The sequence below is a fragment of the Gorilla gorilla genome, chromosome 9 (genome assembly GCF_029281585.2).
Source record: "Gorilla gorilla gorilla isolate KB3781 chromosome 9, NHGRI_mGorGor1-v2.1_pri, whole genome shotgun sequence".
In the NCBI taxonomy this organism is placed as follows: domain Eukaryota; kingdom Metazoa; phylum Chordata; class Mammalia; order Primates; family Hominidae; genus Gorilla; species Gorilla gorilla.
This window is the reverse complement of record NC_073233.2, coordinates 45,473,713-45,492,936: the sequence shown is the minus strand read 5'-3', so window position 1 is coordinate 45,492,936 and position 19,224 is coordinate 45,473,713. Positions and strand designations below refer to the sequence as shown.

Below are 19,224 nucleotides of genomic sequence, written 5' to 3'. Positions count from 1 at the left end.
TAATCTTTATAAATATATAGTTTTCTTTTTTTTGGAAGATAGTGGATTAGAGGCTTTTGTATGTCTCAGCCATGTGGAAACAGGAAAATAGCACATAAAAACGAGCTCTGAGAGTGTTAATTCAAGAATAAAGACAATAATTCACCAGAATAGCCAAGGACAACCCAGACCCTGGAGAGGAGAATGTGGGCAAGCAGTCCCTGTTATGGCTTTTGGCTGATAAATATATGAGTGAAGCCCCACTACGTGAGAGGGTTAGTTACCCTCCCTCTATGTCTCTCCTTTCCTCTGGGGATCTGTGCAACCCAGGCCAAGGGAGAGCACCACTTTTCTCTCAAGCCCTGGAGCTAACTTGGGGAGAGGCTGAGAGACAGACAGAGGGAAAGACACTGGGAAAAGCTGCAGGCATTTTCCCAGACCTAGGGCTGAGAAGAGGATGCCATTTTCAACCTAGTCTCATAGAAAATCAGATAAGGAGTGGGAGAGAGGCAGATACCACTCCCCTGGAAATCTAATCCTCACCACAGTTTACCCCTAAGGAAGGAGGGAGTGCAGCCTCCCAAAGCTCTTTTGGGTCAAAGAAAACATGAACATGGTGCCAGGTATTGAATGTAGCAGCACAAAAACCCTGGAATAGACATATAGGATGGATGACCCCTGCAATGGGGACATCTCTTGCCTCCATTCCCCTCTTCAGTGCACTGTTGTAGACTCAGCAGTGGCCCTTCCAGTTAGGGCCTGAGGAGTATGAGCTGAAAGAAACCACTTGTCGGCCAAGCACAGTGGCTCACACCTGTAATCCCAGCACTTTGGGAGGCTGAGGCAGGTGGATCACCTGAGGTCAGTAGTTCGAGACCAGCCTAACCAACATGCAGAAACCCCATATATACCAAAAATACAAAATTATCCAGGTGTGGTGGTGCATGCCTGTAATCCCAGCTACTGAGAAGGCTGAGGCAGGAGGAGAATTCCTTGAACCTGGGAGGCGAATGTTGTGGTGAGCCGAGATCGTGCCATTACACTCCATCCTGGGCAACAAGAGTGAAACTCAGTCTAAAAAAAAAAAAAAAGGAAGAAGAAGAAGAAGAAAAGAAAAAGAAATTAGTTCTCAGGATTTTTTAGCCTCTCCAACCCCAATGAAGGTGAACACATGCTGAGAGAGGACACTTTTTATGCTCTCCATTGCCTCGGCCACCACCCCTATCTGTTAGCTCTTATTCTTAAGTGCCATCTGCTAAACTATAGCCTGAAATATACCACCAAACAAAAATACATCACTGCAATAAGAAATATCTGAGAAAGCCACTGCATGAATCTATCTGCAGCCAAGGAACCTGTATGGAGCCTCAGCACCTTGAAAGCACTCAAAAATAAAGCCAATTGATTATATGCAACATATATCACGGTCATGCCATCAAGAGTAAAAAGAATAAAAAATAAAGAAGTACCACTGAAATTAAAAAAAATAAAAACAAACAAAAAAAGTCTCCGAATCATCAGCTCCCTGAGATGAGAAGGAATTGGCACAAGAACTGAATGTCAGAGTTTCTCATCACCTCAAAATAATACCACTAGCTCCCAAGCAATGAATCTAAATCAGAACAAAATGTCTGGAATGACAGATATAGAACTCAGAATGTGGATGACAAGGAAACTCAACTAGGTTCAAGAGAAAGTTGAAATTCAACTCAAAGAAGCCAGAAAAATTATCCAAGACTTGAAAGGCAACAGAACTATATTAAGCTATATTAAGATGGAACCAAACAGAACTTCTAGAATTGAAAATTTTCCTATAAGAACTTCAAAATTCGGTTGGAAGCCTTAACAACAGGCAAGACCAAGCAGAAGAAGGAATTTCAGAGCTCAGAGTTTGATCCTTTAAATTAACCCAGTCGGACAAAAGTTAAAAAAAAAAAAGAATTTAAAAAACAAACAGAGCTTTTGAGAAATATTGGTTAAAGTGACAACATTTACTACTTATTGGCTTTCCCGAGAAAGAAGATAAAGTAAGCAACTTTGAAAACATATTTGAGTATATAATTCAGGAGAATTTCCACATTCTTGCTAGAGAGGTCAACATGCAGACATAAGAAATCCATAGAACTCCTGCAAGATAATATACAAGATGACCATCCCCAGGTCACATAGTCATTAGAGTATCCAAGGTTGATGTAAAGAAAAAAAAAAACTTAAAGGCAGGTAGAGAAAATGGTCATATTACCTATAAAAGGAAATTCATCAGACTAATAGTCTCAGCAGAATTCTCAGCAGAAATCTTATAAGCCAGAAGGAACTGTGTCCCCTTTTTAGCAGTATTAAAGAAAGGAAATGCCAGCCAAGAATTTTTATATCTTTCCACACTAAGTTACATAAACAAAGGACAAGGAAAGTCATTCCCAGACAAGCATTTGCTAAAGGAATTCATTGCCATCAGGCCAGCCTTATAGGTATGCTTAAGGACGTTCTAAACATGGAAACAACATAACAATATCTGCTACCACAAAAGCTCACACAAGCACATAACTACAGATCCTATAAAGCAACTACACAATCAAGACTACAAAGCAACTAATTAACACTACAACAGGAAAAAATCTCTCATATCAATATTAATCTTAAATATAAATTATCAAAATGCTCCACTTAAAGGCAGAGAGTGGCAAATTTTATGAAAAACAAGAAGCATCCCTCTGCTGTCTTTAAGAAAACCATATTTATGTAATGACTCTCATAGGCTCAAAGTAATGAGAAAGAGAAAGACCTATCACACAAATGAAAAATGAAAAAGAGCAAGTGTCACTATTCTTGTATCAGATAAAACAGGCTTAAATGAACAACAGTAAAGGACAGAAGGGAATTTCATAATAATAAAAAGTCTAATTCAACAATAGGCTTTACTATTCTAAATATGCTTGCAACCAACAATGGAACAACCAAATTTATAAAACAACTATTTGTAGACCTAAAAAAGACTTATACGTACACACAATAATAGTGACATCTTCAACACCCCACTGACAGCATTAGCATTAGATGGCTCATTGAGGAAGAAACTAACAAAGAAATTTGGGACTTAAATTGGAACTTGACCAGTTGGACTTAATTGATTTCTACAGAATAGTTTATCCAACAATCACAGAATATACATTTTTGTTCATCTGCACATAGAACATACTCTTAAGATTTACCACATGCTTGACCATAAATTCAGTATCAAACAAAATGAAAGAAAATTAGAATCATACCGAGAATTTTCTTGGACCAAAGTGGAATAAAAATAGAAATCTCTCAAAACCACACAAGTACATGGAAACTACACAACTGACTCTTGAATGACTTTTGAGTAAACAACAAAATTAAGGAAGAAATCACAAATTTATCTAAAATGAATGGAAATAGAGGCACAACATATCAAAACCTCTGGGATGTGGCAGAAACAGTGTTAATAGGCAAGTTTATAGCTCTAAATGCCTACATCAAGTAGATCGAAAGATCTCAAATTAACAAACTAATCTCACACCTGAAGAAACTAGAAAAACAAGAACAAACTAAACCCAAAGCTAGCAGAATAAAATAAATAACTAAAATCAGAGCATAACTGCATGAAATTGAAACCCAAAAAACCATAAAAAGGATCAATAAAACAAAAAGTTGACTTTTTCAAAGGATAAATAAGATTCATAGACCACAAGCTAGCTTACCAAAGGAAAAAAAGAGAAAATCAAAATAAGGTCTTAGAAATGACAAAGATGACATGGCAACCAGTACCACAGAAATAGAAAAGATCCTCAGAGATTATATTAACATCTCTATGCACACATACTAGAAAATCTAGAGGAAATGGATAAATTCTTGTAAATCAACAACTTTCCAAGATTGAAAGAGGATGAAAAAATGAATCCCGAACAGACCAATATCAAGTATTAAAATTGAACCAATAATATAATCCTTACTAATCCAAACAATGCTGTGGATGAGATGAATATACAGCCAAATTTTACCAGACATACAAAGAAGAGCTGCTGCCAATTCTACCAAAACTATTCTGACAAAGCAAGGAGGAGGAACTCCTTCCTAACTCCTTCTACAATACCAGTATCATCCTGACACCAAATCTGATAAAAACTCAAAAAAAAAAAAAAAAGTGATAACTACCGGCAACTATCACTGATTAAAATGTATGAAAATATGCTCAGCAAAATATTAGCAAACCAAATCCAACAGTACACCAAAAGTTAATTCACCACAACCAAGGGGGCTTCATTCCTGGAATGCAAAAGTGGTTCAATGTACACAAATCAATAAATGTGATTTACTACAAAAATAGGATTAAAAGCAAAAACTATATGATTATCTTAATAGTTGCAGAAAAAGCATTTGATGAAATCCAGTATCCCTTCATGATAAAAATCCTCTACAAACTAGGCATTGAAGGAAAATACCTCAAACTAATGAGTCATCAATGACAAAACCATAGCCAACATCATACTCAATGGGTAAAAGTAAGAAGCATTACCCCTAAAACTGGAACAAAACAAGGATGTCCATTCTCACCACTCCTATTCAATGTACGACTGGAAGTCTTAGCCAGATAAATTAGACAAGAAAAAGGAATAAATAGCTTCCAAATGGAAGAGGAACGCAAATTATCTGCCTTCACTGACAATATGATTATATACCTAGAAAACCATAAAACTTCTGCCAAAAGACTCTTAGGTCTAATAAATGACTTCAGCAAAACCTTAGGCTACAAAATCAGTGTACAAAAATCAGTAGCATTCCTATGCACCAATAATGTCCAAGCTGAGAACCAAATCAAAAACACAATCCCATTTATGATAGCCACACACACACAAATACCTACGAATACATCTAACCAAGGAAATGAAAGATCTATACAAGGAGAACTACAAAGCACTGCTGAAAGAAAACATATGTGACACAAACAAATGGAAAGGTACATCATGCTCATGGATTAGAAGAAACAAAATTGTTAAAATGGCCATACTGACCAAGGCAGTCTACAGATGCAATGCTATTCCTTTTAAGTTACCAGTGCAATTTTTCACAGTATTACAAAAGACAGTCCTAACATTAATATGGAACACAATGGGAGCCCAAATATCCAAAGCAATACAAAGCTAAAGTGATACAGCCAGAGGCATCATATTAATTGACTTCAAACTAAACTACCAGACTACAGTAACCAAAACACTATGGTGCTGGTATAAAAGAGGCACATAGACAAATGGAACCACAATCCCAAAATATGTGTGAGAAAATATTGCTGAACAAATAGAAGTAATTTAAGGAGTTGACCCTAGAATTTCTCTTTGAGAAGAGAAATTGTACTTATTGTCTTAGATACAGGAAAAGTAAATTGTCAACAAAAACGTGCTACTGGAAAGTTTCTTTGAGCATGGAAACCAAATTTTTAGTCATAAATTTAAGGAGACAAGTCAGCATATTTGCTTATTTTTGAAAATTAGCTGGAATTTTGGATGTAATCATAATTGGAGTTTTGCCAAGTGGGTAACACAGAGGGAGAGTGAGTTAGGTGTTTTGATTTTATTAAAGAAGAAATTGTGATGATGGACCTAGAAGTACAAGCTGCATACAGAGTATATGGCAGGCCTGTGGACAGTGGTAGACACAAAAGTGGTAGAGTCAATGGATTGTATGATCCAGATAAATTAAGGCCTTGTTGATCTGTGTACACAGTAAATGAGTTGAAATGTTAGGAAGTGGTAGTGAGTCTGTTTTAAATTAAGGTTTTGGATGCCATATACATATTGGTAATAAAAATATCTAGGTAAGGAATATGAGATGAGGTGGGCAAATGGGATCAAGAAAAATATTTTAAATGAGGATGTGAAAGATCTTGAATTTAAAGTGGTATGGACCTTAGAACTAGTAAATCTTGAAGGCTACATAATAAGCAACAATGATTAGCAATAAAGAGACGTATGATGACCCAGGTGTTAAAACTTAAATGAAAGCTTTATATTGATCACAAAATTTCAAAATAGCTTGGGGTATAGCCAGATGACATGAGTTTCAAAAACGTTAGGATTATAGGAAGTAATGAGAAATATCTGAAACCATCAATTAGGAGCAAGTAGAACACTCCTCTACCTCCAGACACAGGCCTGTGGTACGGATGTGGTGTGGGAGAAATAAGTAGCCACCCTTAAGAGAGCTATAGAAGAAATGACTCTTAGAAAGTTGAATTATGAGAAAGAATGCGTGGAGAGGAAGTTTAAGGTGTAGGAGAGATCTGTCGGTTAAAACATATGTTTTAAAGGGGATGGTGGAAGGATTTGAATAATTAAGGAAGAGTCTGAGATGAGGAGATAGCAGGGAAGAATTGAGATAAAAAATATGTAAAACAAAGATACCTTACTTGTCTTTTAATTAAAAATGAATAATTGATTCTCATTATAGCCTCCTGAAGCTTGATCATGGTGGTGATTATGGCATCAGAGTTGGCTCAAGTGATAGTTCTGTGGAAGACTCAGAGCTCTGTTGGCCTCACTTACATATCACTGAGTGTGGTGACACAGCTGAGAAGTGGCTGAATACACCATTGCACATGCAGCTAGATGGCTTCACATTACCCTAGAACCTCTGAAACTTTGTAGGCTGTCTTTTAAATACAGATTTGGGCTGATATTTCCTGTTGCATACTAGTATTTTGTGCATTTAGCTGCTAATGATTGTCTTAATATGTGTATTAGCCAGGGTTCTCTAGAGGGATAGAACTAATAGGAGATATATATATATGTGTGTGTGTGTGTGTGTGTGTGTGTGTGTGTATAAAACAGGATATAAACAGGATATATATATGTAAAAAATGGGATATATATATATACACACACACATATATATATATATATATATATATATAATGGTGTGTTTACTAAGTATTAACTCAACCATCAAGAGGTCCCACAATAGGCCATCTGTAAGCTGAGGAGCAAGGAGAGCCAGTCTGAGTCCCCCAGCTGAAAAGCATGAAGTCCAGATGTTCCAGGGCAGGAAGCATGTAGCACAGGATAAAGATGTAGGCCGGGAGGCTAGGCCAGTCTAGTCTTTTCACGTTTTTCTGCCTGCTTTATATCGTAGCCATACTGGCAGCTCATTAGCTGATACCCACTCAGATTAAGGGTTGGTCTGCCTTTCCCAGCCCACTGACTCAAATATTAGTCTGCTTTGGCAACACCCTCACAGACACACCCAGGATCAAGTTGACACCCAGTATTAATCACCACAAGTCCCCCCCTTGTCAGCTTGAACCCATATACATCTTCTGAGATAATACACAATATTCAAATAAAGACAATAATAGGGTTATAATTACAGATGATATAATGCAACTATCGTTTGTACAACCAGAAACACACCAATCAGAAATGCAAATACTATCATGTAAAGTTGACAATACTTACATGCTGATATGAAGTCAATAAATCTTATGTCACATGATAAAGGAAAAAGGAAATAAAATATATTTTCTTAGTACAAGTGTATACATGCACAAACATGTTTTTAACAAAAGAAGGAGGAAATACTCATGGTAATTACAGTCCTTGTTTCTGCAGCTGGTCACGTGACCACAGCTGGTATTGATGACTACCTCTTTCTGCTACCCATTCTGTATTCTCTTTGCTTTCAGCAAGCACCTCAGCAGGTCATAACTCTTTTCCTGGTGGAGTGACCCAAACCCTCGTTCCTGAAGGATCTGGACCATTTGTAATCCTGCCTGGATTGGGCTATTGCAGTTTCCCATTAACCTTAATCAGAGGGCATGATAATACTAAGAGACGCTCTAATGGATCTCCTGTATTCCATGCATACTCTTCCTCACCTCCCTTGTGGAGTAGCAGACTGATTTCATCTTGATAGTCCAGGTCAGCTGCCCCAGCCAACACTGTAACTTCCTTCTCAGCCTGTTGAATTAGAGATAGGAGGAGCCCAAAGTGTCCAGGTGGCAATCTTAACTTCTAGTTTAATGGAATCATTGTTCTGTCTTCTGGTGGTAGTGTTCCTGTCTCTGGAACTAAGACCTCTAGGCCAGCAGAATGTAAAGTCACAGGAACAGGAAGCAAAAGTTTTGCTAGTGGATCAGTAGGGGTGATGATGAGTGGTGCCACTTCCACTTCTACCCCTTGATTCCTGGACCTGTGAATCCTGGCTATGGGAGAAACAATACCATATATTGGATGCTGATTCAGAGCATAGACAGCCTTCTAAGGAAATTTGCCCCAGCCCTGCAAAATATTGTCCCCTAGTTGGCACTGTAATTGTAACTTCAAAAGGCCATTCCACTGTTCTGTCAATCCAGCTGCCTCAGGATGATGGAGAACATGGTAAGACCAGTGAATTCCGTAATCATGAATCCACTGCCACACTTCTTTAGGCATCATGTGAGTGCCTTGGTCACAGGCAATGCTGTATGGAATACCATGATTGTGGATAAGGCATCCTGTGAGTCCACTGATGGTAGTCTTGGCAGAAGTGTTGTGTGAAGGACAGGCAAACCCATATCCAGAGTAAGTGTCTATTCCAGTGAGGACAAACCTCTGTCCTTTCCATGATGGTAGAGGTCCAATATCTGCCACCAGCTGGCTGATCGCCCTGAGGAATGGTGCCAGAGGAATGGTGCCATATCGAGGGCTAAGTGGTGGTCTCTGCTGCTGGCAAATTGGGCTTTCAGCAGTGGCTACAGCCAGGTCAGCCTTGGTGAGTGGAAGTCCATGTTGCTGAGCCCATGCATAACCTCCATTCCTGCCGCCATGGCCACTTTGTTCATGGGCCCATTGGGCAGTGAAAGGGGTAGCTGGGGAAAGAGGCTGAGTGGTGTCCACAGAACAGGTCATCCTATCCACTTGATTATTAAAATCCTCCCCTGTTGAGGTCACTCGTTGGTGAGCACTCACATGGGATACAAATACCTTTACAGGTTTTGACCACTGACAGAGGTCTATCCACATACCTCTTCCCCAAATTTTTCTTTTTCTTTTTCTTTTTTTTTTTTATTTTTGAGACGGAGTCTCGCTCTGTCACCCAGGCTGGAGTGCAGTGGTGTGATCTTGGCTCGCTGCAAGCTCCGCCTCCCGGGTTCACACCATTCTTCTGCCTCAGCCTCCTGAGTAGCTGGGACTACAGGCGCCCACCACCATGCTCAGCTAATTTTTTGTGTTTTTAGTAGAGACGGTGTTTCACAGTGTTAGCCAGGATGGTCTCAATCTCCTGACCTCGTTCGTGATCTGCCCGCCTCGGCCTCCCGAAGTGCTGGGATTACAGGCGTGAGCCACCGTGCCTGGCCCCAGATTTCTTTATCACCAATTTTCCGATCATGCTTCTGCGAAGACCCTGAACATGTAGCAAACCACTGGCTACAGCCCGTGAATCAGTATATAATCACACATCTGGCCATTTCTCCTTCCATGCAAAGTGCACAACCAGGTGCACTGCTCGAACCTCTGCCCACTGGGAAGATTTCCCTTCACCACTGTCCTTCAGGGATGTCCTGGAAAGGGGCTGTAGTGCTGCAGCTGTCCACTTTTGGGTGGTGCCTGCATATCGTGTAGAACCATCTGTGAACCAGGCCCTAGTCTTCTCTTCCTCTGTCAATTGATCATAGGGAACTCCCCACGAGGCCATCAGTGCAGGCTGGGGGAGAGAAGGCAGAGTGGCATTCCATGGGCATTTGAGCAACTTCCTCATGTAACTTGCTTGTGCTTTCAGAACCTGCTCAAGCCCGATCACGTATATACAACTTCCATTTGATGATGGAATGCTCCTGTGCATGGCCCACTTTATGGCTAGATGGGTCAGAAAGCACCCAGTTCATAATAGGCAGTTCAGGTTGCATGGTGACTTGATGACCCATGGTCAAATGTTCAGTTTCTAGCAAAGCCCAGTAACAGGCCAAGAGCTGTCTGTTACAAGGAGAGTAGTTATCTGCATAAGATGGCAGGGCCTTGCTCCAAAGTCCTAGAGGCCTCCGCTGTGATTCACCTATGGGGGCCTGTGAAAGGCTCCAAACAGCATCCCTGTCTCCACTGACACCTCAAGTACCATTGGATCTGCTGGGTCAGATGGCCCAAGTGGCAGAGCAGCTTGCACAGCAGCCTGGACCTATTGCAGAGCCTTCTTCTGTTCTGGACCCCACTCAAAACTGTCAGTCCTTTGGGTCACTTACTAAATGGGCCAGAGTAACACACCCAAATGAGGAATGTGTTGCCTCCAAAATCCAAATAGGCTCACTAGGCATTGTGCCTCTTTCTTGGTTGTAGAAGGGGCCAAATGCAGCAACTTATCCATTTCCCATTAACCTTAGAAGGAATATCTCAACAGACCCCACACCACTGGACCCCTAAAAATTTTACTGACCCCTGAATTTTAGTCAGATTTATTTTCCATCCTCTGGTGCATAAATGTCTCACCAGTAAGTCCAGTGTATTTGCTACTTCTTGCTCCCTGGATCCAATCAGCATAATGTCATCAATGCAGTGGACCAGTGTGATATCTTGCAGAAGTGACAAGCAATCAAGGTCTCTCCGAATAAGATTATGACACAAAGCCGGAGAGTTGATATACCCCTGAGATAGAATGGTAAAGGTATATTGCTGGCCTTGCCAGCTGAAGGCAAATTGCTTTGGGTTGGCCTTATGGACAGGAATGGAGGAAAAGGCATTTGCCAAGTCAGTGGCTGCATACCAGCTACCAGGTGATGTGTTAATGTGCTCAAGTAGTGAAGCCACATCTGGTACAGCAGCTGCAATTGGAGTCATCACTTGGTTAAGCTCATGATAATCCACTGTCATTCTCCAAGATTCATGTGTCTTCTGCACAGGCCAAATGGGAGAGTTGAATTGGGATGTGGTGGGAATCACCACCCCTGCATCTTTCAAGTCCTTAATTGTGTCACTAATCTCCACAATCCCTCCAGGAATGTGATATTGTTTTTGATTTACTGTTTTTTTAGGTAGAGGTAGCTCTAATGGCTTCCATTTGGCCTTTCCCACTAACAGCCCTCACCCTACCAGTCAGGGAACCAGTGTGGGGGTTCTGCCAGCCGCTAAGTATGTCTATGCCAATTATGAATTCTGACACTGGGGAAATGACTACAGGATGAGTTTGGGGACCCACTAGATCCACTGTAAGTCAGACCTGAGCTAAAACACCATTAATTACCTGACCTCCATAAGCCCCTACTTTAACTGGAGGACCACAATGATGTTTTGGGTCCCCTGAAATCAAAATCAGCTCACAGCCAGTGTCCAGTAGTCCCAGAAATGTCTGATCATTTCCCTTTCCCCAGTGCACAGTTACCTGGTAAAATGCCAGAGGTCTCCTTGAGGAAGGATGGGAGAATGATTAATAGCATAAATTGTTGGTAGTGTAGTGGGGTTCTTCCTCAAGGGCACCTGGCCTCCCCTTCATTCAAGGGGTTCTGGGTCTGTAAACTGGCTCAAGTCTGGAAATTGGTTGAGGGGCCGTGATTCTCTTTTTCTGTAATTCAAATTAATCTTTTATCCATTCAACCTAGAAGTTTTCTGCTTATATAAATTAAGTAGGAATGAAGTAGGCTTCCTGTCAATTTCACTTCTAGGAACACCGTGATTAACTAGCCAATGCCAGAGCTCTACATGAGTCAGACTATTCTATTGCGCTTTGCCTCTGCTGTTCATTATGGTAGCTATGCCCACCTTGCCTTTGAAAGGTTGAGGTTCCTTGCCTTGGAAGGTTGAGTACTGCCACTCGGCCACTGCCATCTGGGGATCCAATTCTTCCCATTGTATTTACATTTCGTGATTGAGTGACTGCAGTTCCCACTGTTAGATCTGACATACAGAGAAGAGCAATTACAGGGCTCTTCAAAGATACAGGTGCTGCCCTTACAAATCTATTTTGCAAGGCATTGATCAAGGGTATATCTTCTGGACTGTCCCAGCTGGGATGAGTATCTGGTCTAAAGTGACTAATCCACTCCACTACCCCAATCTCCCTAAGCCTTTGGATCCCTTCCTCTACATTAAACCAAGGTAGATCAGTCATTTTCAGCTTGCGCACAGTGGGCCGTCTTTTCATCCATATTTCAGCTAAGCAAGCAAATAAACTATTAGAACTTTTTTTTAACACCCCAAGCTGCAACATTAAATGCAGAGTCCCAGTTAGTGGGCCCAAATCAATAAATTTGGCCTGATCCAACTCTATGTTCCTTCCACCATTATCCCACAGCCTTAATATCCACTCCCATGTCTGTTCTCCAGATGTCGGCTTACATAAATTAGAAAACACAAAGCAGTTATTTTCTAGTGTAGCACAGCTCCTCATGGGTCACATCTGAACCTCACCTGTAGGGGCCCGCCAGGACTTTAGTCAAGTTATAGGTCTAGAAGCAAACAGGGGTGTTGGAGGTGGCTCCTGAGGTGAATCAACATTATCTTGCCTGGCAACTGCCTCATAGTCACACCCAGGATCAATACTTTCCACCCTTCAATCCAATCAAGTTGACACTCAGTATTAATCATCACAATATATGTGTGTATATGCCCCCATAACATGCCCTATTTGTAAAGTGGCATTTCCTTCTCATTATGTTCTATACGAACTTACTATTTGTTACAGTAACTGCTGGAGTGCTTACAAATTTTAAAAATATATGTTTTATACCTATGAGTAAATACCTAATGATAGCATGTATATAAACACAGATGACAAATACATCAATGCAAATAAATGTACTAAATTGCTGTTATTTCATTAAAATAATGTAAAATATATGCAATAGGTAAAATAATATAAATGTATGGTATGCAATAATAAGAGCTAACATTTCTTGTCTCATGTTATATGTTAGATGCAATCCTAAAACTGTTACATATATTCTCTTACCTAGTATTCATGAATGACACTATAAAGTAAGTACTATTAACCACATTTTCTAAATGAGCACATTGAAGCACAAAGAGATTAAAGAATTTGCACGTGGACCACTCACATATTTTGGACAGAGACCATGATTTAAACTCTGACTCCAGACCCAACACTTTTAATTATTATGCTATTCTGTTTCTCAGTCAGTGCACAGCATAGAGTTTTATACTCAAATTATTACATCAAGGAACAATAATTTAATGAAGTGAAACATCATTTACTTTGACACAAGAGCATATACTGAGATATGAGAAAAAGTATTAACTTATATTTTGTTAAAGTTTAAATATTTGCCACTAATTTATTATTTCACTCACTGTTGCATGCCTATGTTCATGATAATGTTAAACTATGAGAGGGATTGGTTAAGAGTAAACAAAATATGTTATTTAACTAATAGATAATATATGCTATGAACACAAATGTGTGTGTGTATGTATGTCTGTGTGTGTGTGTGTGTGTGTGTGTGTATGTATGCTAGTTGAAATAATTCAAGTTCCATGTTACTTGAAAGAATTGAAGCACTAGGAAAGTCGGTGATTACTTCAGGCTAAAGGAGTAATGAGCGAGAATTAACCACAAGGAGAGTTGAGCTGAGCTATGAAGTATGTAATATGGGAATTTCAAGTAGAAGTACCAGTGAGCATACACCAAAAGAAAAAATTGTATATTTACACAATGGCAACTAGCTTGATTTAGTTGGAGAGCTGTTGTTTACGAATAAGAAGTACTGGTCAGTAGGATAGAATAATAAATAGAAAAAACATTATTGAAGGCATGGATTAGAAGATAATTTTTTCAAGTTTATTTAAGATATAGTGAAGGATCTGAAAATGTTCTATCAAAAAATGCTGTGATGATAACAGCTATATTTTGGAAAGATTAATCTGGAAGATGTTAATAAGTCAACACAAGAATTTCTCAATTGTAAAATCACTATGGGGGCTTTTATAATAAATGAGGGAAAAAGGAGACTCTTTTTAGACTTTTCCTTAATTTAAACAGTAAAGTTTGGTAGCTTTAATTTTATAACTACTTGACCTTAGAGAGAAATTACTAATCTCCTATTTCAAACCCCTAAAACTTCTGATAGCAATTAAAGAAAATAAAACCTAAACTAACATTAAATTTTTTACTAAATAATAAAATGTTCTTAGAATATATTCCTCAGTTTAATTTTTTCCTCATAGTTGTTTCTGTGTGAGTGGGTGTGTGAGTACTCCATGGGTGTTATGATATGCGATGAATCCCACTTCCTCTTTGTGTTCTGAAAGAGGCAGTAAATAACAATGAGCAACTCAATATACTCCTTTGCTTTCATCACTTCAGCCTTATATTGGATGAAATAACTGTTTAAAAAATAAAACCTACTATGACTAAAGACCATGTTCTGCAATAGCAGCTGAAGATCTCTCCTGCCAAAATCCATTGCACAAGAACAGCATTTGACACACCTACATTTATCCACCATCTTTTAAATTTTTGTATTGAAACCTCCACTTTCATCAAATAAATAACTAACATACAAGAAACTATATATGATATATAATTATTGTATATAATAAAATTGTTTTATTTATACTTTATTATATACAATAATTACATATAATTTTATATATAATTTATAAGATAGTATAAAGTATTATAATTATATATAATTTTAAAGTGGCAAGCAGGGCAATATATATGAGAGTTAAAGATTCATACCATCAATTACTTTTTATACTTGGTTCGGTTCTGTTATATTTTAGGTAACTAAACATCTGGAAGTTTCTGACCTCAAGAGAAAAAATTATTTCCAAAATCCTTCAAAGTTAAGAATTAATAATGGCTTAAGTACAAGTATAGTTACCTTTTCTGAAAGAAGTTAAACCCACTGTAGGTGAGTAGTACTGAATATTTTTTTTCTCTAATTAGTGAGAAAGCTTTCATGTTTGGTCCCATTATTATGCCCAAACGTTTCCAGATTATTATTGCAGGTCCAGTTATTTTTGTAAGAAAATTGGCCGTAGGAAACTTTACCTTTAAAATAATCCTGACAAATAAAAATGAATTTGCATTTTAATATTCCATTCTTATATAAGCATAGAATGTAACAAAAAAACTTGAAGAATTAGCAGAACTTAGGACTGATAACTCTACATACTCACCTGCTTTTGCATTCTGTTCTCGATTTAGATGGAAAAACAAAAACAAAGTGAAAAGCGTGACATTCATTGTGCTGTATTATTTCTGTGATTAAACATGTAATTTGGAAGTAAGAACACATTGTAAATATGGCTAAACAAAACATTCCTCCTTTATGTAGAGGGGATAATTACGCATATGTGGCTGACAATTCCAGGAGCCCAAAAGTGGGGTTTTCTTCCCAGTAATCTAAACTTGTCAAATATATTTTTAAATGAAATGTTTCTCAGCTTTCTTTGTTTTGGAATTCAGGAAGTTGTCAGCATATATTAAGTCCAAATATCTAAATGTGCCAAAAATGATGTGTGCAGTATCTAAAAATATTTGTTTTTAAGGCAAGCAACATACATATTTAAAATAAATCAGTTATTCATTCTTTTTCCTTGTCTATTTCTAGATATGAAAGCTGAATTAGTCTCCTCTTTAAGCAACAACCTTCAGCTGAAGCTAGGATTTCTCTACAAATGTCAGGACTTTATTTGGTTCAGAGAAATTGGGTAGTCTTTAATGAAATCTAGGAATTTTGTCTATTTGCTGAACTGTTTTACAGTATTTCATAAGAGTAATCATAGACTGTTTTTTTGGCCTGCCAAGACATTTGACACTGCTATTTTGAAAATGCATATACACCTCAGTTATCTGAAAACAAGATTTTCTACAACCTCAGCTAGCCAGTGAAGTCCCAATGTTTATGAAGATTCTCCAGCCATCCAACCATCAAAATCTGTGTCTTATTCTAGAAGGGATCATTGGCTCTTACATTGAATTGATTGACTCTATTGTAATAATATTAATAAACTTGTTTTGAAATATTCTCTTCTACAGCAAATTATATAAAATAAGTTAGAAAAACTGACAGAAAGATACATTTAGTACTAAAGATCTCTTAGGCACAGGAGACAAAATGAACGACAACTTTATCAAAGGTACCAAAAAGCAATGATACGGAAATTGTATTTAGTGACAGAAAACAGCTTGTATACTTTCATCATCTTGGACAGTATCACTATATTAATATTCAGCTCAGTCACTCATGTTTCTTAGAAACATGAGTCATTTTTTAAAAGCTAAATTAGGTTCCATATATTATTTTAAAAGGGGCATGGCAGTGCATCAAATATTAGATTGATATCTCTCAGGGGGAAAATAATTATTCTTTCTTTTAAGCTTCATGGCTTAAATGTATCTTTAGAAAATTACTCCATAGGTAAAAATTCATTCCCCAAAAATGGAAAGGTGAAGTGATGTTAGTGGATATAATATGCCAGTTATTGAAAACTGAAATTGGAATGACTTATCACTAATCATTCTAAAAACAATCTTTTTTTTTTTTTTACATTGTAGAAACTGTTTTAGTTTACATTATTTTGTTTTGATAGAAGCAGGAGGCAGAGAAATTCTAGGCAGAAAGGGGTGTGTCCCTGGCAAAACCCCACCTTTGAGCCAAAAAGCCTGAAACCCAAGGCCCAAAGTCAGAATTTCTATCCCTGCTTGCCCACTCACTTCCAATTGGTTCTTTCTGAATAATGTATTTTTACCAATCAAATGTTGCCTTTTCCAAAACTACCTATAGCCTGCCCCACTCCCCATCCTGTGCCTATAAAGACCCCAGACTCGGTTGGTAGAGGAAGAGAAGTGGTAAAGGACGAAAAGTCAAGTAGTGAGGCAATTTAACTTCAGAGGGATGGCTTAACATTGGAGAAGAGCCAGCTGGAGATTGCCAGACTTCAGGGAAGATTATGTGCCTGTTCCATCCCTTCTCCAGCTCTCCTCTCCACTGAGAGCCATCTCCATCACTAAATAAAATTCTCCACCTCCAGCATTCTTCAAGTGTCTTTGCAACCTCATTCTTCTTGGACGCTGGACAAGAGCTCAGGACCCACTGAGTGTTGGTACCAAAAAAAGGCTTTCAAAGTGGTCCTTTGCTCTCACTGGTGGAGGGCAGCCACCCTATGTTATGAGGCAAGGGGGCCGTTGAGCTGATAACACACTGCTGTCCATGAAAGGCAAAGCTAAGAGAACATTGTAACATGCCCTTTAGGGTCACAGGTACTTCCACTTGGGATGGGGGCCCACACAAAGCCTGCTCCTGCCAGAGCCCAAAGCAGCACTCATTCACCCACATCTGGTTGGGCTGTGGGGCCTGCATTGGAGCCTGCTCCCGCAGATGCCCAGAAGGGCTGGCCGAAACCCACACTCACTCTCTGAATTGCTCCATGTGCTACAAGAGGTTGAGCATGGTGGGCCAAGTAAATGGGGCACTCATGTGGCAAGTGCAACAAAGCGGTCAAGAAAAACTCCTGAATCAATTTCACAGCCACAACTTTGTGAATTGTATATTCAGAGAAAACTGAGGATTAATGAGATTGAAATGGTTTGGATTTGTGTCCCCAACCAAATGTCATGTCAAATTGTGATCCCCAACGTTGAAGGAGGGGCTTGGTGGGAGGTTATCAAGCCATGGGGATGGACTTCCTCCTTGCTGTTTGTCTGATAGTGAGTGAATTTTCAGGAGATCTGGTTATTTAAAAGTGTGTAACCCCTCCCTTTTTCTGTCTCTTTCTCTTTCTCCAGCCATGTAAGATGTGCCTGCTTCCCCCTCGCCTTCTGGCATGACTGTAAGTTTGCTGAAGCCTCCCAGCCTTGCGTCCTGTAAAGCCTGTGGAACTGTGAGTTAATTAAACCTCTTTTCTTTATAAATTACTGAGTCTCAGGTAGTTATTTATAGCAATGTGAGAATGGACTAATACAGAAAATTGATACTGGGAGTAAGGCATTACTAAAAAGATACCTGAAAATATGGAAGTGACTTCAGAACTGGGTAATGGGCAGAGGTTGGAATAGTGTAGAGGGCTCAGAAAAAGACAGAAAGATGAGGGAAAGTTTGGAATTTCCTAGAGAGTTGTTAAACTGTTGTGATGAAAATGCTGATAGTGTTATGGACAATGGATTCCAGGCTTAGGATGTTTCAGATGGAGATGACAAACTTATTGAGAACTGGAGCTAAGGTCACTTTTGTTATGCATGAGCAAAGAGATGATCTGAAACCGGAACTTATATTTAATAGGGAAGCAGAGCATAAATGTTGGGAAAATTTGCAGCCCAGCCATGTGGTAGAAAAGAAAAACCCATTTTCTGGGGAGTGAAGTAGTTTAGGTAGTTTTCTATGGCAATGTGAGAATGGACTAATACAGAGATTAAGTGAATCATCCCAAGTCACAGAGCTGATAAATGGCAGAATGTGGCCATACACATAAATGTCATCAAAGCAGTTTTTTTTTCTGTTTCCTTTAAGACCTTCCATTTCCACTTTTATTTAGATATTATACATATCAGTATAAATATGTCACATTATAGACCAGATAGAATCAACAGATAAGTGAAACTCACATCTTATTACAGTAAATCATTTTATTCCTTTGAATTCCAAGATGAAATTGAAAGTACTTTACTATGGCAAAACCAATCGGCATTATCCTGAGTTTCCAACTCTTGCTAAAGAAGCCTAGCTTTAATTTACAAGACACAGAACTCCTGCTAAGGTTGTACATGCAGGAAGGGCTTTTGAAAGTTTTTACGATTTTAAAAAATGTTGCTCATTCTCCTTTTCTCAAATGGCTTTGTGCCATTGTATATTTCCACCAAGACAGCAGAGGCAGACAAAACAAGGAAATAGGTAAGAGTCTTCCAGAATCAGGTTCCACAGATGGAAATCCAGCCTTTCCACTTCCTTAGATTTGTGACTTTTAGCAAGTTATTTATTGCTAAGTGCCTCGTATTTTCTTCTGCAAATGATAATATTAATATTATTTACCTCACAGCTTGTTGTGAAGATTAATGAGTGGAAACTCATTTATATAGGTTAAAAGCTGTGTGTAAAATACACCTTACTAGCATTACAACAACTCTAAGATGTAGGTGTCTCTATGTTTGTTTTGGAGATGAGGGAAGTGCTTGAGTCGTAGAACGTTAACTAACTTGTCCAGTATCAAACTGATGTGTGTGGCAGTGCAGGAAATAAAACACAAGCATGATTATAAAGCCTCTATTTTAACCAGTTTGATAATATATTAACCTAGAACTAGGTGG

General features: G+C 38.7%; 1 pseudogene; it reads right to left on the bottom strand.

Annotated features, from left to right (window-relative positions):
• Nucleotides 1–7,580: 7,580 nt before the first annotated feature.
• Nucleotides 7,581–15,165, bottom strand: LOC129525536 (uncharacterized; annotated as a pseudogene).
• Nucleotides 15,166–19,224: the final 4,059 nt, after the last annotated feature.